We start from the raw sequence: 23,265 nt of genomic DNA, 5'->3' as shown, positions 1-23,265 counted from the left end.
AAAATCATTTGTTTGACCTTAGCGTGGACTACCAAATAACGGGAAATTCAATTCCCAAACAAATGAAAAAAAAAAAAAAGATAATAGCAAACTAAAATTTCAAATTGTGGGGTTCTGGATTGTGAAAGGTAAATTTTCACATTGGTATATGCAGCAAATCTTTTATTTGACAAATTAAAATGTTTCAAAATACAAACACAGCTAAATCAAATAAGATGCTTTTGTACAGCTTGAAAACAGTTTGGCTTCTATGAGTTTATAGAGGATTTTAAAACTTTATTTGTTTTTAATTTATTAAAATAAACCATATCTCATTTGAGGTATGCTTTTGACATTGGACATAGATATTAGTAAGTTTGCATAAGTTGAATAAACTTATGATTCTACTGACTTGACATTTAGCTATAAAGCCAGAACTAGGGACACAATCCTCTCACTGCATTACTACGGTGATGTTAGACTTTGATTATATCACCATAATTCTAGTCAAGCATACCTTATTTTGGATGCATTAAGAACTGTTTATTTTAATTCTATTCCTTTATTAAACATACCAAGTTGAATGACCTTTGTTTTGATTTATTTTCAGCAGCTCTCAAAAAGAATTCCTGAAAAACAGCAGCGGTTATCCTTAGTTAATTCACTGAAATTCATCGTTCTCAAATACTGGACAACCAGTATAGCTAGTCAGTCAATTTTGTTATGGTGAAGTTCCAAATGCGAATGGACTTATGTATTTTAGGTATTAATCTATAAAACCTCAAATAGTATTTTCTCTTTATCTACAGCTTTTTTACTGAACAATTTCCTGCTGCATAGAGATAGTGTAAGTTTTTACATCCTTACTTCAATAAAATAAGACTTTTTAGTTGAATTCTAAATTAGGTTAAACCTGTGCAATACATTGTAAGATACATAGCAAAGTTGACATGGTGGCAAACAAGAATGCTGTGGCCTCACTGGAGAGACACCGATGGCTGACAGTAGTGGTAGTAGAAATATTTGCCTTTACATAGAAGACTTTGGACTGAAAAAAAAAAAATACAAGCAGTAGAAACTTACGGAGAATAGTCATTGGGAACTATTCTAGCTGGAACTATCCAGCTTACAACCTGGATATTAGTCAAACAACCACATCAGATCATGAGTAAACAATGAAGTAAGATTGCTACTCAGTTCTTCCCAACCTACACAGGACTTTCTTGATAGAAAATCAGAAGTGTAGTAGATAATTGAGTCTCTTTGCAAAGTGCAGCCAGGACTTTTAACTTCAATACTGTAATTTCAAGAAGGAAGAAAAAAAAAAAAAAGGATATTACCTTAACATACTTTAAAACAGTGACCTGAAAACCTGGAGAAAATAGGACAGGAGAGCTCTTTTACGTTTCTTTTTTCCTCTTTGTTATTGGTAGCATTTTTATTTTTTTTTTTTAATCTATTTGGGACATTCATCTGCCAGATGAGATGTTCGCAGCACCCAGCAGGATATCTCCAATTGAATTAAAGTAAAGGGTTGATATAGAGTGTAATTGATCCTGAACTTGATCTGTCAAAAATTCATTGGATTCTTTCATTTAAATACTGTGGGTTTTTTCTTCAGAATGATGAGTATTCATATTTTTATCTAACATTATAACTATTTTTTTGTTGTTGTTTTAACTTAGAAAGAAGACAAAACCCCACAAAAATCTCATCTGTTTTATTTTGTCTTGGCATCTGTTATTGGCATTAACTAACTCTGAAGAATCCAATCAAACAAAACAAAAATATCCACAACTACAAATTCGTTGATTTGAAAAAAAACATTTAATAACCATACTTTAGAGTTATTAGATTTTTTTTTTTTATCCTTATGCCCTAGTCTTTCATATTTCATAAGAGCTCACTTCAGGATATAAAACTATCAGTTCAGCACATATCTTCTTTTACTATTTTGAGGTTAGAACTCTTGTCTGTTTTTAACTTACAGAAATGAAGATAAAAAAAAAAAAAAGTTTGAGAGGGGTTTGGGACCTGGGGGAGCAGAAATCTATTCCTTTTACTCTCACAAATGCATCTTTTGTTAACTTTATAAGTAAAAAACATAGGGTCATGCGATTTGACTTTTAAAAATAGTCATTCAAGCCCCAGTGCATCTAATTAAAGTTCATTACACATGAAACTGTAAATGAACACAAGAACTGACATGAAGTGACACACCAACTATTAGATCAATGTTTGGATTAAAACATGCGAGATAATGAGCGCATTTTTCAGTACCTCTAGTTGGAAGCTCAAAGCAAAGCTGAAGCCCTTACGATTAGTCCCTACAAGCACATATTAAATGCGCTAGTTTCTCTCCTGAAGGACACTGTTTCTGTTCATGAAGGCTGGTAGCACGAAATGAATGTGCTCAGAGAAGTGACCCTGAAAGTTTGGGAGTCAGTACACACACAAATTCTCAAAATGCATTTTGAAAGCCTATGAAAATTACCTCTACATTTGTAGTGCCTATACACACACATCTCAAGGCAGACCACCTCCACTAAGTACTTCCAGCCTGCCCTCAGTAGGGCCTAAATCTTCTGGGAGAAAAAGGTCCTCTGAACTCTAACAAACTATTTTAGACATGGTCTAGCAGATTAGTTTCCCTCCCACACATTGCATTTTATCTTCAAGGTTTATTTGGCAAGTTCATTCTCTAGATAGGTTTCCTTGAGAGAAGTTTCAGAAATGCTGTTCATAGGGGTAATTTGAGGACAGATTAATAGCCCTGCTTCTTATTTCTTCTTTCTCTTTTTGTCTAGAAATACAGTCTATTTCACAGAGTGCTAAACATCAAAGAGAGTTCTGCCTTTGTTATTCATTTTTAAGAGCAAGACCCTTAATTATCCTGGCTCTCTTGGACTTTCATTAGACATTCACATTGACATCTTAAGTGAATGTAGAATCTTTGGCTTAAAAGCCAATGTACTAGCCCAAAAGACAAAATATCGAACAGACTAAACGTGTAAAATGTCTTTTTAGGTATGATGCAATCAAAGATATTAATACTCAATCTTTAGACCTGAGTGATAGCTTTAGTATATAGGGTAAAAATGGCAAAAAAAAAAAAAAAAAAAAAAAAAAAGTAGCTGTGGTACAAAAACCACTGCAGATCCCAAAAAGAAACCTATTTCCTGAGTTGGAATTGAAGCTTACATTACTTTGCTTTGACACAGTCACCAGTTTTCCATGCAATCAAATTTGCTTTGAACAAGTATAGGTCCATGAAGTAATGTTAGCATAACATGAGCTTATCAACTATTTTAGACCTAAAAGGCCATGTTTCTGCTTATTTTGCAGAGAAGTGTTGATCTGGGTGAGTCAATTCTATTTATTGGCAAGGACTCTAAAAACTGAATGCAGCAACATTTGGTGTTGAAATAATTAGGATCTCTGAATCTGTATGATGGTCCTTTAGCATCAACGGGGGTTGGGGGGGGGGGACACTAACCAGAACTTTCTCTTTGCCCTTTCTCTAGAGAATCAGACAGCTCTGAAATGCCCAATATTTGGTGTTAGTGATATATCTACAATCAAGGCCTAAGGGGGGGGGAGGGGGGGGGGGGAGTGATTGCACTGTCCCAATACTGTGAAAGATGGCTATGCCCAAGATCATTGCCAAAGTTATTCTCTAAGTCAAATTCTCTGTGCTCGGAGAGCCATAAGAAAAGCTACCCACTGAAGCAATGAATTCTATGCAGCATACAGCTGAAATTTTGAAGGAATTGAATAGCACTACAGGATACTGAAGCAGCAACACAGGGGTTAAACTGTAACTATAGTTGCAAGCTTCAGTGTACTTCAAGGTGAGCACATTTTTCCATGGTCAAACATATCAAGAGCTGCTCACTAGGAAAATAAATGAGGTAACACCTTGGTCTGAATTATAAGCATGGCTAATGACAATCCTGCAAAGGTCTCTTTCAGAGTTGTAATTAGCTCTGAACTCAACTGGAACCTTGTGGCTTCTCTCAGACAATGTTAAGAGATGCAGCCTCTAAACAGACTTCAGGCAAATGAAAAACAAACGCAGTCTTATATTTCAATGAGTCTGCAAATGAATTCCAAATTTCAGGAGCTTGCAGCAGAGTAATTGAAGTCACAGCTATTTTAAAGATTCTGTAATTTAGCATCGTATAAAATAAGCATCTGTATTTAGGATTTTTTCCCCTTCCTTTTTATATCATAAAAGGAAAGTGTGTTTTACCTTCATTAACCACCTTTGAAGGAAATAAGATAAACTCCATCACTCTCAAGAACACGACTTTTACCACACAGATTAAAACAGTCTGAATGTTACCTCGTTCTCTTTATAGTCTGCTTTACAGCTCCCCAGGTGATCTCATTACTACACACCACTGAACTATATCTGCATGTCATTAGGTGTAGTTTAGCTTTCCAGTCTCTAGAGGTCTCTGCATATCGTGTTTTAGTTCACTGACAACTCTGCAGGAATTGCATCTTGAAGGTGAGGCTGAAGAACTGCATGAGAAAGGTCTGCTGGCACCACATCTGACTGACAGTGCTGTCATGAGAATTTAGCTCTCCTAGTAATTTATAGAAGCCAAAGAGAGAGAGAGACTTATTAGAGCATGAGCTAATACCAGTATTGCACAAATAGGAACATTTTATTTTTTTCCTTAGTTCATATAATCATAGCCTTAACAATCAGCTAGAAATAGTTGAATTTGGTGATGTGCAAGCATGGCTGCTAACCTCAGCTGCCAGAAATGCAATTTTATACTCTAACACTGGCCACACCTGAGTATTAATTGCTTTCCTTTCATGGTTTACAATTTGGGGGGGAGTTCCTCTTTATGATTTTGCTAACTATAAGGTGTTTCCTATAATTTCAGTGTAGATGCGGTTTCTGGATATATCACAAGTGCCTTCTACCTCCACCTGTGCTCTCTTCTCTTGTCTAGAAGCCTGCATTCTGGCTATTGAATATGTCTTTACTGATTGACTCTGTGTTGATGTTTGTATCCATAATACAGGATATTAATCCATAACAAAGTCCTCTCAATACCTCATACCAGTTTTACATTCAGAAATTAATCAACTCTGTGGACAGATCAGACAGACAGAAAGACAGACAGAAAGAACACCTGCAACTACTCATGGACGTTTCTGATTGATTCTCAAGACCTTTTTCAGGCATTGTGGCCCTCAGTAACCACTCCACATTACTGACACAAGTAACTTGGCAAAAGAGGTAGTTGCTAAGGCAGCCAAATTCAAAGAATAACAGAGACCAGAAAAGAAAAAAATGTTGCAGATTCAGCTTCTACAAATATAGGAAAGAAAGGTGGCATTTAATTTTATTATTTTTCATGTAGGCTACCAAAAACATTACAAGGAGATGGAAAACTTAGATGAGCCCACTCTTATATTGTGGTTTAAGAAATTTTAATAGACTTCTAAATAATGAATTCTTGTGAAAGTAATACTAGTTCTTCGAGTGTCTTGTCCACCCTAGATTGCTGCTTGGCCCTCAGTTCTGCTCGATGCTAACCAATGTGCAGGTGACTGAATTCTTGTGGTAGACTATGTGCCTGTTTTCTTTTGATTTCTCTTTGGTACTCAGAGACAAAAGAAGGGCACTATAACAGTTTGCAGAGAAGAGAAAGACACATCTCTCAATAGCTGTAGTTTTCTGACATGTAGCAATTATTTACTCTGAGCGTTAGTCACATGGTTCCCACTGCTGGTGAACAGTAGGCAATAAAAATAGGTGTTAAATGACAATTGTCACAGAAGAAACCCAGAGCTGGCCTATCATTTTATTTTGAAACTTCCAAATAGAAAAATGGCTATAAAAATATACTAACAAAATCTTGCTTTTAATGCCTTCATAAATACCTAAAACCTCAAAATATAGTATTAAATGTTGCTGAAAAGAGCTGATGTACCACAGTTGTCACAGCAGATATCTCTGTGGCAAAGCATTTGGTCCTACTATGAATACACTTCAGTAATGCCAACTACATTCAATAAAGCATATGTGTTTCAGCTGAAGAAATCCAATTCATCTGACAACCCTACAACAGCTCACTCTTTCACAAGCTCTCTCCCTTCCACCTCTCTCTTTTTTTTTTTTTTTTTTTTCCAGCAGGCAATCACAGTTGATTTTGTTTTACCCTGAGAACTACATTTCCTCCATACTGACCAAGTCTCCCAATCTTCAATCTTTGAAACTGTCATTTCCCCACTTTCAAAAGAGAAAAAAATAATAATTCATAAGACTCCAATGTCTTCTAAGCCTCTTTCTAATCTAAGACAGTTATTCCTCATGAATTCTGCACAAAACTTAAGCCCTGATATTTGCTTCTCACAAGTGTGTTGGCTATTTTTTAGGCAAAAGTGCAAGCCACAAAAAGCATGTTTAAATTTCACAAACATGCATTCTACTTGTCTTACTTGTACTATGTATAAGTATTCCACAGATTTTTGTTGTTTAAAATATTAAGATAACCTGTACACATTTCTTAAAACACTATTTCCTATAAAATTTAGTTCTCTGTAAGCATGCCTTTAGAACATACAGAATACGATGTTTGAAGCTTTTCACTTTTCAGGCTCAAATTTCAATAGAAAGCACTCTATTCGTTTCATCTTTTAAAACATAATTTGGAGTACATTTTGGTAGACTTGATTTTCAATGTCTTTAATGCCTGATCACACTTCTCCAAGGATGCTGGGAGAAGGGCAGAATTTAACCTAGATGTATCTCATCTTTGAATTGTATAGCTTAAGAAACACAACACCTATTCAGAAAATCATTCTAATTTTCCAAGCCTACCAGGTGGCTCCACAATTTCAGTGATAGAGAATGATTTTAGCAATTTCTATTAACAAGCAACCTCATGTTTGCAAAAGAAAAGATTCATGCTATTAATACAGTGTTAATGAGTTCACAAATTTATGTCATTTATTGTTAGCTGGAAAACTCTGCCTCTAACATATACACCTCTTATAACAACTTACAACTGTAAGTAGGTTACCCAGTAGAATAATCAATAAGAAATTTGCTCATACCATAATGAAAAATGAAGAAATTAAAAATTAAGAAACTGAGCATATAAAAAAGGAAAGGCTTATGTTCATCTTGTATAAATTCATGAAACTGAAAATAACAAAACCAAGAATTCTTAATTCTAGGTAGAGACTGATGTTTAATGTTACACATAGCATTTGCAGCAGCGTCAAAAAGTCATCCACATCACCGCTTTTAGATTGTAGCAGGATTTTTCAGCCACCCAGGAGTGTTCACATTACACAATATTTAAGCAATTCTGTCCCACTTAAAGTGGCTGTTCTGGCAAAGATATTGTCAGAAGAACCCAAAAAGTGTTGTACAATAAAAATCATCAGTTTCTATACATGTGAAATCATTTATTTTCATTGTGATATATTCTGTGAGCATATACAACTCTGTCAAAAATCCTTGCTCAAAGGTTTGCAAGGCAAAGAGGCCAATATCTGTATTGACCCTCAGCTGGCCTGCTGGGAGGAAATCAGGTGGGATGTACTTATTTTTAATAATGGAGTCGCAATAACTGTAAAGCATCTTGAATTACAATTTGACAGCAAAAGAAAGTAACCTTACTTATTACTTTTATGGAATCCCTAAAACAGAAGGCAGCTATGAGGTGCTGTATGAGACATTAGTGAAACTGGAAGCAGAGATGGAATTGAAATCTAGGAAACTACTCTATAAATGTAAGAGAAATGTAGACCCAACATTTTGATATCAACTATTTCAGATCCATTAAGAGCAAAAGGATAAATCATCACATTTTTCTTTTTAAACAAATACATTTATTCTGAAACATATGGCATAAATTTTGATGATGCCATGAAGTTCTTTCAGGAAGACCTTGAGTATGAAGGTAATAATACCTAGTAGCTTGAAGAGAACAAGAAGATTGATATGTTTAATCAGATGTTATCACAGTCCCTGTCCTATTGAAACATTAGATAGTAGTTTCTAGTTGCAAGGATTTTTTGTAACTATCTAGTTGTTGAGTGGTTAATACAAAATATCCCAACTTGGTATACGTCTCTGGAAATTTGTTTGTTATTCTCAGTCTTTGACAACAGATGACATTTAGAGATGAGGAAAATCCTCAGTATTGTCTAGTGTGAAATACATGGCAAAATTGGTCTTAACAGTGACAAAGAACACTTGAATTTGTTTACAGATCACACTTGGTTTTTGAAAAAGTGATCTAATAATTTGCTTTTCAAATTTTTCTTTACACAGGTGGCAGGTATCTGTCCTATCTTAAGTGATAAAAGAAAAAAAATCTTATCCCTGTGTCTATTCCACAGTAGATCAGTACTACAATTTTGATCTATCAACTAAATATTCTGTAAATTCTTCATCTCTGATAGACTTCAGACTTTTTCCATCAATGTATTTCTCTGCATAACCAAACAGATATAATGTACAATAAAAAAAAAAAAAAGAAAAAAAAAAGAGAATTCCCCATTCATGACATTTTTACTGGACAAATAATAAATCCCACAATGTTTTTGTTTGTTTGTTTGTTTAACAAACAGTGAAAAAGTAGTATATTGCAAAGAAACTGATGATGCATTTCCCAGAATTATAACATTATTGTTACTTTAGGACAGCTTTTTCCATGTTTAATAGCTTTTTCCTCTAGAAAAATCATGACCCCAGCAATAGTAACCTCCTACCATTGGAGGGAGCCAACAGCACTTGTTCAGAAATTCTCTTTTAGAAGTCTCTGGTTTGAAGAACTCAACATTTTCAGCTCTCCCAGCAGTTGAATTTTATACTAAAATGCCACACCACAGCCTGCTTTTCAGAATAAAGACTAATTCTAAAAATTAATGGCCTGTTCCTTATGATACAAACTGACTACACATATTTTGAAGTATTAAAGGACATTCATTAAGCTTAAAGCAAGCTATATTTGGTGTTTATTTTATAATAAGCAGCAAGTTTGCTTTATAAAGTTACAACGTATGCCTTTTGTTTTTTGAATACACAAAAAGTGTGTTAAATATTACATTTTTTGAGTTGTAATTTAAATCAAAATTCTGCCCCATCATCTTATTTTACTTTACAGTTCAAAAGATTACTACCAAGAATAAAGTAATTTAGAAAAGTGTTTCACTGTATTTGGATTTTTTTTAATGGTGTTTATTTTTTCACCAAGATAGTACGTAAAACGGTATCTAATCTTTGTATGGTTATCACAGAGATAGGGAACAAGATACCACAATATTGGCTGTACCTTCAAAAAATAATTACTGTCTTGTGAAATGACACAAATAAGAACAATTGAGGACTCACATCCACCATTTGGATTTTTTTTTTTTATAATTTCATTTTTTTTTTATAATTTCATTTCCTTCTAAATAGCATGCAATTAAAGAAGGCCAAGAAAAACAGAAAGTAAGTTAACATAAGAAGTACCAAGGCTTTGCTCTAAATATAATTCAATTGTCAGTTTGTGACCCTAGTCAAAATCAGAACAGAATAATAAATTTCAGGTTATATTCCCGTTTGTAAATATTTAACCTACATAACTTAAAATAACTTTCATAGGTTTGTTTGCTTGTTTATTTTAAATCTTTAAAGTGTTTTCCATTTGCAGAAGGCTAGGTTATACCCTGGCCTGTGCTTGCATATAGAGAAATAAGGAAGACTAAAACTTCTGTAAGATTTCTGGGCATACTGAAATGGCAAAAAGTATCACTAGGCTCTAATCTGAGTCTTAGCACTGGTGGGTAGTACATAAAGTATGACTGATTTTTAATGCAACCCTTCAGGTTGGTCAACTTGTCTATGAACCATTCTGTTTTTATCCATTTTGAATTAATTTTCCCTTGCCAAATAGGAGGAAAGGATTACATTGCATTACAGTCTCCCAGAAAAGATACTTTGCCTTCATAATAGGCATATTTTTTTCCTAAAATTTTCTATCTGTGAATGGCATAGCCTCACACATGTAACAGTATCATTCCCCAAAATGCTACAAAACTGTATGTACAGACTTGATTGTCAACTAGTTATCATAAGTGGTCAGAAAGGGTTTTGTTATTCTATGACCATATTTAACATCGGGAACAGTAAACATCGCAGATGATTCTGCACCCCACATACCTGCTACTGAAAGAACTGTGCAGAGCAGAAAAAGCAGTTGGTTTTGAGCTCCCAATTGTGTGAACTCCAGAAAAATATATCATGAAGATCTTACAGTTTAGGAAAAAGACCAAGATTTTTTGTGGTTTCTACAGCAGAACCCATGTTCTGAATTAAGCTTTTTATGGTACTATATACCAATATTTTCTTTGAACACAAAGAGTTTGCCAACCAAAGCCGTAAATGCAAAGGGTAAAACATTGTTCTCCTGTGATCACTGATTACTCTCAATGACTAATGTGATACTATAGCATCTCTCTGTAGTACCTTGCTCATTTGAGCTACTTTGAGTGTTTTTATTTCTCTCTACATAACCATTTAATCAAGATAGGAAAGGTTTTTCAGTCAGGTAAAGTAGGCAGTCTATATTCATTTGTTTTTTGGTTGTGTGTGTGCGGTCATCCTCCCCCCTGCCCCAAGTACATTTTAGAGCTCTGTAGTAAAGAAAAATGCTTAGAAGTCCAGTGTACCTGCTTTTCTAACACTATGTGATATTTGAAGACATTTTTTAAAATGTTAATTAAATCTTAATGTCTGCTATTCTTTTAAAAGCCAATACAACCATCAATGAAGGCAAAGTTAGCAAGCCAAAGACCAATTGCTATAATCTATTCTTTGAATATTACATGACAACACACTGTGGTTATATGAAGGCATACAAGCTTTGGGCAAATGGTTTCTTTAATAATTTAAAGATTTTTCAAATTACTATATCCATGTGGTCCTTCTGAGTATATAAATTAGAAAAGTAAGATAATGAAAACATGCTTAACTTATAATGGTATTTCTCAGACTGAATCTCTCTTTTGAGCCAACCCATTTAAAGAAAAGAAAAAAAAATATAATCAAGGGCACTTTTTCATCAAATTATTACTTTCCCCCAAGACTTATTTAATTTTAATTATGTAATAATGTGCTTAATAACAAGAATTGGGTTTTAATGAAAAAATTGTGAGGAAAAAAGGCTTTAAGGGGGATGTTCAAATTCATTTTAATACTAAATATACATACAGCATGTAATGCTGTTTTACTTCACAGCCCATAGCAAAAGAATCTCTTCCAACAGTGCTTCTCATTTTCTTCGCGTAAAAGATTTTTGCATTTGAAACATTCACAGAGATGCATAAGAGAATTCTTACAAGCACAGGAAAAAAAAATCATTGTCATTTTACACATAATGGAAAAGTTCCAAATGCATTTCACTTGTTACTTCTCATTCTATCTGATACCCGCCCCCCCAACACACACACATGTATGTCACAGTTAATTTCCGTGGAGTGTAGGAATTTCTGTTGCTACATGAACATTAGCAGAAAAAAAAAAATAGACTCCATTTGAAGGTATTATAGCACTAAGTGGCTTAGGTGTTTGGATTCCATGGCAAAGGAGCAGGCTGAGAACCTGAATAGGACATGGGAGAATACTTAATGATATCTTACATACAGGGAGAGATGCAGGGGAGGAGGCCTGGGATATATACCAGTTGCAATTATAAAAACTACACAGGAAGAATCCTTCCACACCACCACATTGCTGGAAAAATCAAGCAGCTGGTTCAGGGTTTGGTGGAACACAAAGAGACACAGAATCTGTGTCACTTTCAGTCATGCTCTGAAACTGGACATAAGGAGAGGAGAGGAGCTGGGGGCCGTGACATTGGCTGACAGGGAGTTAAGTGCCACGGCTTACGCAAATGGGCTCTCAACTTGCTAGATAAGCTTGACTGAATGATGATACTCTCTGCTGCCTTACCAGTTCTGTGTACTGAGCTTGGATTTACAATAACTGCCACGAAGACAAAGCACGCGTAACTGAGCAGAGACACAACAGAGGAGTATTGAAAAACAATAGCAGTGAAGCTGAGAACAAGTCAATTTTCATGTGGCTTTAGGAAACTTGATCAGCATTGACAGTTCTATCAGCGATGAGATAAAAAGCAGATAAGCCGCAGGAACAACCATGCACCCAAGCAAAAAATAAATAAATAAATAAATAAATAAAAAATGAAGCAACGGACTGATAAAAACATTATGTTTAGTACTGCAGCACAACTTTAACAAACTAACTCACCAGTAGGATTTTTCTTTGTGATGAAACCTTTAACAAATTTATAAAAGCCAAATATATACCAGCTTTTCCCTTCTACCCCTTTCTGCTTTCTACTCTCTGAATTCTGTAATGTTTAAATAAAATAGAAAAATCTCAAAATCCAGTGGTAAAAAAAAAAAATATACTTATTTTTGCGAGCTGGTTCTGTTTTCTATTCCTTCTTCTCACAATGTTAAAATAAACAAACAAACAAAAAACAACAACAAAAAAAAACCAGCACTTGTATCCAGTAATATCTGCAGCACAGCTGAAGTACATAAAATTTGCATATGGGTTACTTTTCACATAGATATTTACCTGTAAGCATAGGTGGAAGATAACTTTATAGCTCCCTGACAAAGAATTATCTAACGGAGAGATATCTGCAGTGTATCTACACTTTTTTTTTTTTTAATACATCCCCTAAAGCTGCAGGGTTAAGAAGTAATTTTAGTGAAAACGATCAGACTTGAATGTACCTATAAAGTAGATGCATTTATATGAATGAAATTACTGGGTCTGCCATTTCCTCTCTCTTCCAATTCTTTCCATTTTCCCTTTTTCAGATGTCCCTTTCATTCTGTCCTGATTCCCAGCCTCACGTCACTTATGGCTTTTGCACAGACCTTGCTGGTTTCCCAGCCTGGACTCAATGACAGTTTTAATAATTAATAAAAAGGTTATTTTTCTAACTCAGTTTAAATGAATTAGACAAATCATTTGCCTGAAAGGAGAACATGGTGCTTCAAAATTTATAATTCTGAAGTACAGACAGAATAGATTTCAGTCCTGAGAATACAAATATGTATTATTCAATATTATATCTTTCTGCTATTTGAGATATAAACAAGTGACAGCATTGGCTGTTTACTTATCAATAGAATGCCTGTCATAAGCTGTGTTCCTCTCACCTGTGACAATATGACAGACAACTTTCAATAGTCAAGTGCCTCAGAGAATATACTATTCAATAGTACATACGATAAAATTTAGGTGGGTATCTGTAATACCTGAAGAAGTGTTGCAGTCAACCACAAATGCACTGAAATCAGCATGAATTCCTTTTTCCCAATCCCAATGATAATTCTAAGAAGCTGGATATATAAGGTCCCTTATAGTTCAAGTGGTGTATGCCAATGTATTTCACATATTTAACCTCATGGCTTATTTTGAAAACATGGTATTCGAAGAAAAAAAAAAATGTAGACATTTAAGAATATAAACACAAGGGAAAAATAGAATATAGATGTTTTTTACAGGGGGGAAAAAAAAAACTATAGAGGTCTTGTGTTGAATTGTTCCATTATATCAGTGCAAGTTTTCTATAGATTTGTTCTGTTTGTCGTCATTCCTTAATGGAAAATCCTTGTCAGTAGATGCTTAAATGTCACACAGTATCTGATTTGAAATTTTATCAGTAAGCACTGTGCAGCTGATGTTGAATTATTGCATCTTTGCTATCAAGATACCAGATGATACTATCATTCACTGTGCACTCAAATTTTTCAGGCCAGTTGAGCATTGTATTTCCCATTTGCAATGTGCTTGTGACTGTACCACCATCTTAGTACTTATTTTCTCTACTTCTGCATATCCTTATACAATACGTTAAAATGTCACTTGTTGTGTATCTGTCCCCTATGTCCTTCTCTGACATTCTGAAATGTCCTATCAAAATAAGTCAGACTTCTCTACTGAATTAATAATTCATATATGCATTCTGCAGATTTGGTATCAAACCAGAAGGATGAAGGGAATCACATTCCTCCTTTGTCACAATCCCTAAATGCACACTATTATGCAAGCTATGTCAGATAAGGAGAAAATCTCAAAAATACTTCAGTAAAATGCAATTTAAAATATATGCAAACTTTCTGATTTTAAAGAAGAAGAATGGAGAGTTATATTCTCATGCAAGTCTGTAACAGCTCCTGTAATCATTAACAGTACATGCACCACCATAAACATAATTTGTACTATATTTAGCACTTACAAGAGCTTTTATCTAGCAATTTCCTGTGGTTTACACACTGACACTAGAAATTTTATTATGGAGTTCTTCAGAAAATTTTCAGATACATTTAGAAAGATTTGATTATAATAAGAGATAGAATTGTGAATGCTTAAGGCATTCCAGAGAGGCAAAATAAAAAAATATTCAAACTTCTTAAAAATAAGAATTATAAGGTGAACATTTTTCACACCAAACAACTATGAATCAAGCTCTATAAAAAATTAACGTCCCCACAGCTAGTCTCTCTGAATGTGGTTTGGCATGACCATTCTGTCCCACTAGATGGTTTGTTCTACATCCCAGTAGAGCATCATGTCCTCTGGTACACTATACACAATATTCAGTTCTACTTTATACTGTTTGGATAGCACTTTTCATAAAAATAGCTTTCCACAAGTTTACCTCAATACCAGTTACAATGCTGCACCCTTCATAGTTATGGCACTAGGCATTAAGAATGTAACAGCTGAGAGAAGGCCCATTCAGAGTGTTTATCACAAAACAGAGATTAATAGAAGGTGTCAAACCTAAAAATGCTGTGCATGAATCTATATATAATCGTGTATCCAGTATGAGAAATGAATTAATGTATAGATCTTAAAATATTACTTGAGAATATGGATTTATTTGGGAGTGGTAGAAGCTTGAACAAATAATGATGAAAAGACAAAGAACTGAAAACCAATTTCCACTGCACAGCCTGTACACTCATAATGCCTCACATTTTCAGTGAGTTTGCAACTACTGCTAGTACACCACTTAGTAAAAGAAGAAAGCAATCAAAATATGTACCCTACACTGATAAATTTCATTCCAAACTCAAGCACAGTAACAGACTATCACATATGATAAAATCTAGTAACAGAAATGATGTCAATACATGACATGATTCTACATGTAACTAATACAAAATACAGTACTCCTAAAAAACCGAAGTGCTAGTAAAGTGCTACAATCTAGTCAGAACAGAAGACTTGATGTAGCATTGTAATAATCCATCCCCATAGATCACAATAATTGTGTACTGGGGATGATGCGTCCTACGAGGATAAATAACATCAGAGGTAATGCAAAATGCATGAGTCCACAGGACCAGATGGTATGCACCTGAACATGTTGAGAGCCGGCCAATGTCATTGTGAGAATTTTCTCCATAGTTTTTAAAGACGCTTCAATATAATGAAAATGTAACTGTCTCCCCAGGGTAAACATACTCTCTTCCTTTTCTCACAGTTAGTTCCTATTCTTATGGTTCCTAAAATTTTCTTAATATAGGGAGATTAATTTCTAAATGCAGTTTTATAAAATGTTGTCTATATTCTGATGCTGTATTTTCTGAACATCTTAACACATAACACAGCTGTTATACAACAGGTTTCACTCAAGAAACTTGAGTTTCAATTCATAAATTGTTTTCCTAAATACGTCAGGATTGAAATATCAAAGTCTTCAGCTTAAATATACACCTGAATTAACAAGTCATGTAAAATAGCGCCAGTCAAATACCCCAGGATAGCCTCTTTATCAGTTAAATATGCAATATTGTCAGCAAAGTGAAGTGTCTGAAAATTCAACTACTGAAGTATCCCATTATTATTTAAAAAACAAACAACAAAAACAGAGTCAAAAGCTTAAAAGATAAATCCCTCTGTAAGAATGAAAACTAAGCATTAAACAAATTGAGCTAAATCAGTAAAGCAGGCTGAAAAGAGAAGACTTATATCTCTGGTTAGTTAATAGAACACTCAATCTCACCAACAAGTCACTATACACAAACACTGATTTTGAAAAGTGGTATTGGTGGGCTCAATCAGCAAGCTGTGCAACTAAATCATAAAATTATAAGAACAAAAACTGGTTAAATAGAAAGGTATACGACAGAAATGGAAAAAGCCTCCCTTCACTAAAACATGTGTACCTAATTCTCCTTTAAAATGACATTTGTTATTTATGTGCATTTTCAAAATTCCACCAAAAGAAAAGAAAAAAATATGAACAATAGGCATGATAATTAAAAAACATAAGAAAAGCAAGTGTGTGCTACAACCTGATGTTATGGAGCATGATTTTCTGATGTTCTTTCTTATGCTGTCCTAAATGAAATAGCTGGTTAGCCTTTCAAATGCAACAAAAGTGAAAAAGGTGGTTGTAGGCTAAAGAAGCCTCTTTAAAGCTACTCAGCATTCTCAGGTCCCACAGATAGGCTGTAATCAAAGTGACCTGGAAAGACTGTGCATTTCCTTCTTGACCTTCAGAAAGGGGATAGTAAAAAAAAAAAAAAACAAACAACAAAAAAAAAAAAACCTCAGCAGCTGAGAGAATTTTAAAAGGTTAGCTTGTAGGAGAGCCAAATGCATACTCATTAAATGTAGAAACTGTAATTTGGCAGACAAACCATGCTCTAAAGTGGTCTAACATTTCATTTCTGCAAGCTTGTACTGACTAGCAAGTCAACATTTGCATAGCTGTGAACCAGTCATAGCATGTGCCTGCCCAAACAAATAAATAAGGAACGTAAGAGGAACGATGGGTAACTAGGGCCAAAATGATAACAGAATAAAAAGTCTTCTTTGCTTTTATTGACCACAGAACCTGTCCTTCTTGGATAAGACTTTCTCACAGAAATGTTTATTTCTCCATATAAAGAAATAAGCATTACTACTCTTCCCATGCTGTTTTATAGTTTCAAATTCATGAATAACTTACTAGCTATAAGTTGGGTTAATAATCTACAGTGATATTTTTACTGACTGTCAAAATTCTAAGCTTTTCCAGGGTGCTTACTGTAAGACAAAAACTGTGAAAAGTGTTACGTGATACGTAACAAGACAGTTATTCAATACTATGTACTTTTATGTCATTCCATGTATGCTCCATAAATAAAAGTTACATGTATTATTTACTAACACCACTGTTAAACTGCTTTAAGACAAAGGCATTTGGGTATTCATTAAGATCCAGATATGAACAGGCATGAATGTTAATGACATTATTTTTTATGTTTTGGGTGATAGTTGTGCTTTGATTGATAAAAATTAGAAATCCGATTTGATGTCTGATAAGACAGTTTTAATACAGGTTTCCAGTGATCTGAAATCATGTCCTCTTAACATCAATGGATATTCTGCAACAACTGCAACTGACTCCGCTACATAATATCCCAAAATATATGGGGTGCCTAGGCTGTAATAACCTGATGTAAGCTGCCTGCTACTTGCCATTATGAAAGATTACTCTGTTTCCTGGAAAAGCCTTAAGAACTCCGCTATTGGTAGCAAGTAGCAGTGGCTGGGAATGCCCTCAGGCTACAGAAACATGTTTTCTAACCATTTCCTGAAATTAAAACTTGCTGTACTCCTTTTGTTGTTCATGATCTGCAGCAAAAATGTACCTTCATGTCAAAACAATCAGTAAGGGAATCATAAGGCTGGTTACTGCTATAGCAGTTGGTGCTCAGACCTTCAGCAATAAAACCAGCACTCATGTGGTAAAATGACAATATCAGAGACATGCTTATAATCTCCTAAAGTAAGCAAACTAAAGCATATGGCCAGTGATAGAAAATTTTATATTAATTCTGGCATCTCCTGACTTTCTAGGTTTTCATTTTACAATGCAATTGATCTTTTGACTTCTGGTGGTGGCATGTGGGAATAGACAGCTGGAAGAAGTCAGATGCTTCTCAGAGAACAAACTCAGAGAAGCTGAGAGAGCTGGGACTATTAGCCTGGAGAAGAGGAGCTCATCAATGAGTACAAATATCTGAAGGGAGGGTGTAGAGAAGATGAAGCCAGTCTGGTTTCAGTAGTACTCAGTGACAGGACATGTCTGAATAACAGGAAACATTTTTTTCACTGTGCGGGCGACAGCACTGGCACAGGCTGCCCAGAGAGGTTGTGGAGTCTGGTCTCACTCCTCAGAGATCTTCAAGAGCTGTCTGGGCATGGTCCTTGTCACCTGGCTCTGCCTGAGCTGGAGGGTTGGACCAGATGACCTCCAGAGGTCCTTTAAAACCTGTACTGTTCAGTTTAAATTACGTAAATTATTTCTTCCCTATTCATCTCATAAAGGTGTGAGCTACTTTCATTCATTTTCAGCTAAAGAACTAGTCCTCTAGCAGAGGACTTTCACCTCTGTAGACTTGAACATAACTTGAACTGCTTAAGCTGGAGCCCAATTCTTTCCTTTTGTAAAGGATCTGAAAACCCTTTAAAATACTCTAGAGAGTGAACACATTACAGTTACAAATTCCTGCTGGGTACACTTAGCTAGAACACTATTTTCCTTTCCAATTGTGTGCAACATGGACATGTTCATTCAAGCAACACTTATGGCGCAGATAGGCAGGCAAGATATCTTAGAAGGATGAAAAGCCATCTTCCGACTGCAAAGAGTTTCTCAAACCACAGTTCTGTTTAGGCAACTCTGATTATTTAATACCAGGAAAAGTATCTGCCGAAATGTATCCCCCTAGATACAGACACTTACAAGTAAATATTTCTTCTCTTTGTTGCAACCAGAAGAAAAATGATGCAGCAGAAATCACATGGCTGTGTCACACTGTAGAAGTTATGCAGGAATCAGAAAAAGGCAGTAGAAGAAAGACTCAATGAAAAGAGAAATGGTGTTCCTTGCACTGTGGGGAAAAAAAAATAAAATAAAAAATTAAATTTGAAACAGAGAGCTCAACAATTAAGAAAAATGGAACTGGTCTGTTCAACCTCAGTTCTGTCTCCCAGAATAACATAGAAATCTGAGGCAAAGACAATAGAAGAAGCCAACTAGTACATATTTCTGTTCTCTAACAAGCACACAAAATTAGTAAATTACATTAGACTGAAAAGAAACCAAACCAAATCTTTAGCTCTCCTCTCTAGAGTTATGGTTTCAAAACATTTGGGATTCAAGGCTTCAAGATTTTCTCTTCATCTATATACGTATGAATTTAAAAACATACAAATTGTGTGAAAAAAAAAGAAAATAATAATAATTCTGTAAGCACCTTTCTCCACAAAGTACAGAATTGGAAGAAATAAAAAAAAAATAAATGCAATATTCATTTTTAAAAAATCCTTAAAATTTTATCAGTCTCTAACTAACGAAGAGTAGCTTTGACTAACAAAGATTTTTTATTATTATTATTTTCTTTTAAGTTTCAGGTGTTTGTTTTTTTTTTACCTTTTTCAGATTTCCAGTCCCACACTGGGTAGAGATCCCATATATCTCTACATATAGTACTATACTTAGTTCACATAGAGAATATACAGTTCACATAACTGTGAATGTTACATATAATATGTCTGTAAGGAGTCTGTAATTTACATTATTTATATTTTCTTTTAAAATAATATATCCGTTTATCTATCTCTGCCTAATTATGCTTCTCAATGCTTCTTTGGAACAGCACTTAAGTTTCTTTAGCTGTGCATGTGCATATGTGTGTGCATAAAATAGCAGGAGTGAAAGGATATTATAGCCCTTGCAATATCTAAGCAGTTTAAAATCAAGTCAAATTATACTTCAAAGTACATTTTGAGGACAATACATAAAGGCTAGAACTCTCAGTTTCTAAATAATAACGTTTTACTGGAAACAGTTATATAGATCTAACTCCATAGTAAAAGGAACAATAGCATCATTTCTGACATAAGTAATTTTAGCTCTCCTGTGGTCAGGATTAACTTCACGGTTCTTCATCTCACTGTTCTGCCCCAGTTTATCCATTGGGAATACACTTCTGAGACCAAATACCATTCATTTATTAGCTGAACAGTGCTATTATAAATAACAGTAGAAACCTTTAAAAAGGTTTGTTTGCCATCAGCTCTTTAGGTTTGAATTCATACACTTGCATGACTTTTAACTTTGTTTTATCTTTAAACCTCAAACTGAAATCATGTTCTGTCTGAATACATTACTTTCTTAGATCATTTTTCTAGTAGCTGTTGCCAACTTTCAATGATTTTTACAACGAAAGTACAATTACAAATCAAACCAATTAAAAAAATAAAAAATAAAATAAAATAAAATAAAATAAAGTAAAATAAAATAAAATAAAATAAAATAAAATAAAAATAAAAGTAAAAATAAAAATAAAATAAGGAAATATAATGTTTCCTTAAGCTCTCTCTCCTTGTGATTCTTGCAAAGCTCCTTTTTCTTTTTCCTCGATTAATACACAACATTTGGCAGAATGACTCTTTCTTCCCTGTCAATCCTTCTCTTATCATTATAGTTAGCCTTTCTGGGATAATGTTACTGAGAGAGAGAGGGAAAAAAAAAAAAAAAAGACATATTATGTTTAAAGTAAGCAGCATAGATAGGTTTAAAATGTAACATAGCAATTTTGAAGTTAAAATTAAGATCATGTGAGCATGATGCTGACAGAGAAAAAAAAAAGATCTTTCTTCATCTTGTGGGGTTTTATCTAAAAGAATTGAAACAACATTGCAAGGATTAATCAGCACAGTATGAAAACTAAACCTTTTGTGTGTCTTTTTATCTTCAAAAGTAAGAACTTTATTCTTAAATTCTATTTACTGAAAATAGTATTTTGGCACCAGTAAGAATTCATTATGTTTGAAAACAGGTATCAAACCCTCTTTAACATTTTTTTACTGCAAATTTTGTGGAAGCCCAGATCTTCAGTATAAGAGGATCTTCATGAAGTTCTGAAGATAATACCATGTCTAGATATGACAGTACAGCTGAAATGAGTTCTTACAACTTAGAGAATAAAGTCAGTCTCACCATCCTAAGTACAGAATGTCATGTATTTAGAACAATAAGCTGTGAAAAAAATTGTGAGTCCAACAAGAGAAAAAAAGTAGAGTTTTAATTTGAAAAAAAAAAGAACTTGCAAAGTCAATTTAGTTAACTAGGATCAGAATAATGGCTTTAGCTTTTTGGTTGGTTGGTTGGTTTTGGTTTTGTTTATTTCTTTGTTTTCTCATTTACAATTGTACAGTTTTGAATGGAAGAGTTCATTTTTTAATATAAAATTAGAAAAATATTTAATATCACATTAAATTAGGTGTTCTGAAACATCTAATTCCCATTTCAGTATTGCCATCTCTCTCCACTTCTCATGTATAGATAAATACACTGACTCGTTATGTATTCTATGATAATATTTTACAGGTTTCTATAAAGTAGAATAGAATTTGATATTTTTCATTTGTTGCATGATGTCCTGTGGAACCAACTAGCAAACATTCTCTGTCTCACTATTTTCCCAGTTCCTATGTAGATGATCTGTCAACAAGCTCAAAAGACAGAGAACTTGCATGGTATATCATTCACTCCGGAATGTGTTATGACAGCCACAATAAACGCAACTCAACTGCCTGGTCTGAAATTTTATATTACTAATCTGTTAAGGGCTATTGTACAAAGAATTATTTAGAATTAAATTAATTATTTAGTGTTTTTATTTCAAAATAAATTAAATATGCAAACATGTTTTTAATAAGTTATTTGGACCAAGATCCTTTTCGAAGACAGAAATATAGATAGCCCTGAAAGATGACAGAGGGTCTTGTAGTGAGTTAGAATGTTGCCTGATACACCACCACCACCCTAATAATAATAATAAATAATAATAATAATAATAATAATAATAATAATAATAATAATAAATTGTTATGAGTGATACATTTTTTCCAGCACTTTTCATTTCCCAATTCAAAATTCAAAATTCAGACAAGAAAAGACAACATAAAAAACTGGAGCTTTTGAAAGCCATAGCTATCTGTTATACCTTCTTAACAATCTGAGGCAATACAAATTCAGTATTCTTAGTGATGCTCATTAAAAGATCGAGAAAGTAAAAAATAGGAATTAGAAGACATTTTAAGAGATGTTTCAAAGATAATACATTTCATTATACCACTAGAGCTTTTCTTAAATCTGTGATAAATGTCCCCTAACCATACCTTTGCCAAAAAAAAAAAAACCTCTGTCCTAACAGTAAAAGGAAGAAAATAAAAAGCTGATTTAAACAGTTTTTATACTGTCATAGTTACACTTGAGAGAAGAAAATTATTTATATTAATTTTACTGTCAGTTTCTGTATGAATGAATAACCCAGAATGAAAGCATATTAAGATAGAAATGATAAAAAATAGGAAATTACTGAAACAATACCCAGAGGTTGAGAAATTTTAATCAACATCTTCTGTGGTTCTACTTATTATATGAAATGTTTTAGAATATTATCAGGAAGTATAACATTAACTATTTAATATTTTATTACATTTCACACCTTCCAGAAGCAGGGTAAATATATTAGTCATAAGCAAATAAACGTTCAGTGTTTGGATGTTATAAAATCTAATTCAAAAAAATGTTCAGCACTTCTGTTTCAAAAACATGAATAGAAAGGTAATTCCTTTTGTTATTTTTCCCACTTAGTTATTTTTACCCTATTTAGTCTCTTAGGGACATCCAAGAAGGAAGAATAGTTTGTGGTTGCAGAAAAAAGTGTTTAGATGCCATAGCTGGAGGACAGAGGGAAAGCATTAGAACAAGAACCATGTGGCAGGACCTTGTGAATGTGAGAGAGAATAAGGAAAATAGAATGTATGGAAAATAATTTACCAGGCTACCCTGCAAAACAAGGATTTTCCTTCTACCTGAAGGAACTGGAATGGCTTATTGCAGTCCCCCAAACAAGAACCCATGTGTTGAACGTCAGCTTTCTGAAATGAGATCCAAAATAATTTTCTGCATAATAGAATGAGCACTCAGAATAAAATGTCAACCCAGATCAGTATTGAATCCTGAAGATAAGCTGCAATCTTAACTCTACATTCTTTTGCATAGGTATTACAGTGAATGACCAGATATGGAGGTAATAAGTGAAAAAAAAATCTTGCTCATGCAACAGTTCAATTTTCCTGAATCAATCATTCTAAACAGTAGGTATAAGGTGAAGAGATATAATAGAAGCAATAATGAT

General features: G+C 33.9%; 1 protein-coding gene across 13 annotated transcripts in view; it reads right to left on the bottom strand.

The window, feature by feature from the left end:
* LOC308194894 (uncharacterized protein) overlaps positions 1-23,265 on the bottom strand; it is a 293,597-nt gene that overhangs the window by 209,723 nt on the left and 60,609 nt on the right. For 12 of the 13 annotated variants that reach the window (XR_013951021.1, XR_013951022.1, XR_013951023.1 and 9 more), the window contains exon 5: positions 18,795-18,942. The gene's annotated coding sequence lies outside the window, so the exon portion shown is untranslated. Of the gene's footprint in view, positions 1-16,353; positions 18,773-18,794; positions 18,943-23,265 lie in introns of those variants that run through there. The other variant, XR_013951035.1, reaches the window with a different exon arrangement.

The sequence above is a fragment of the Anser brachyrhynchus genome (assembly GCF_964034855.1).
Source record: "Anser brachyrhynchus genome assembly, chromosome: 4".
In the NCBI taxonomy this organism is placed as follows: domain Eukaryota; kingdom Metazoa; phylum Chordata; class Aves; order Anseriformes; family Anatidae; genus Anser; species Anser brachyrhynchus.
Note: the sequence above shows the minus strand (reverse complement) of the source record. Positions and strands in the feature narration are given on the sequence as shown.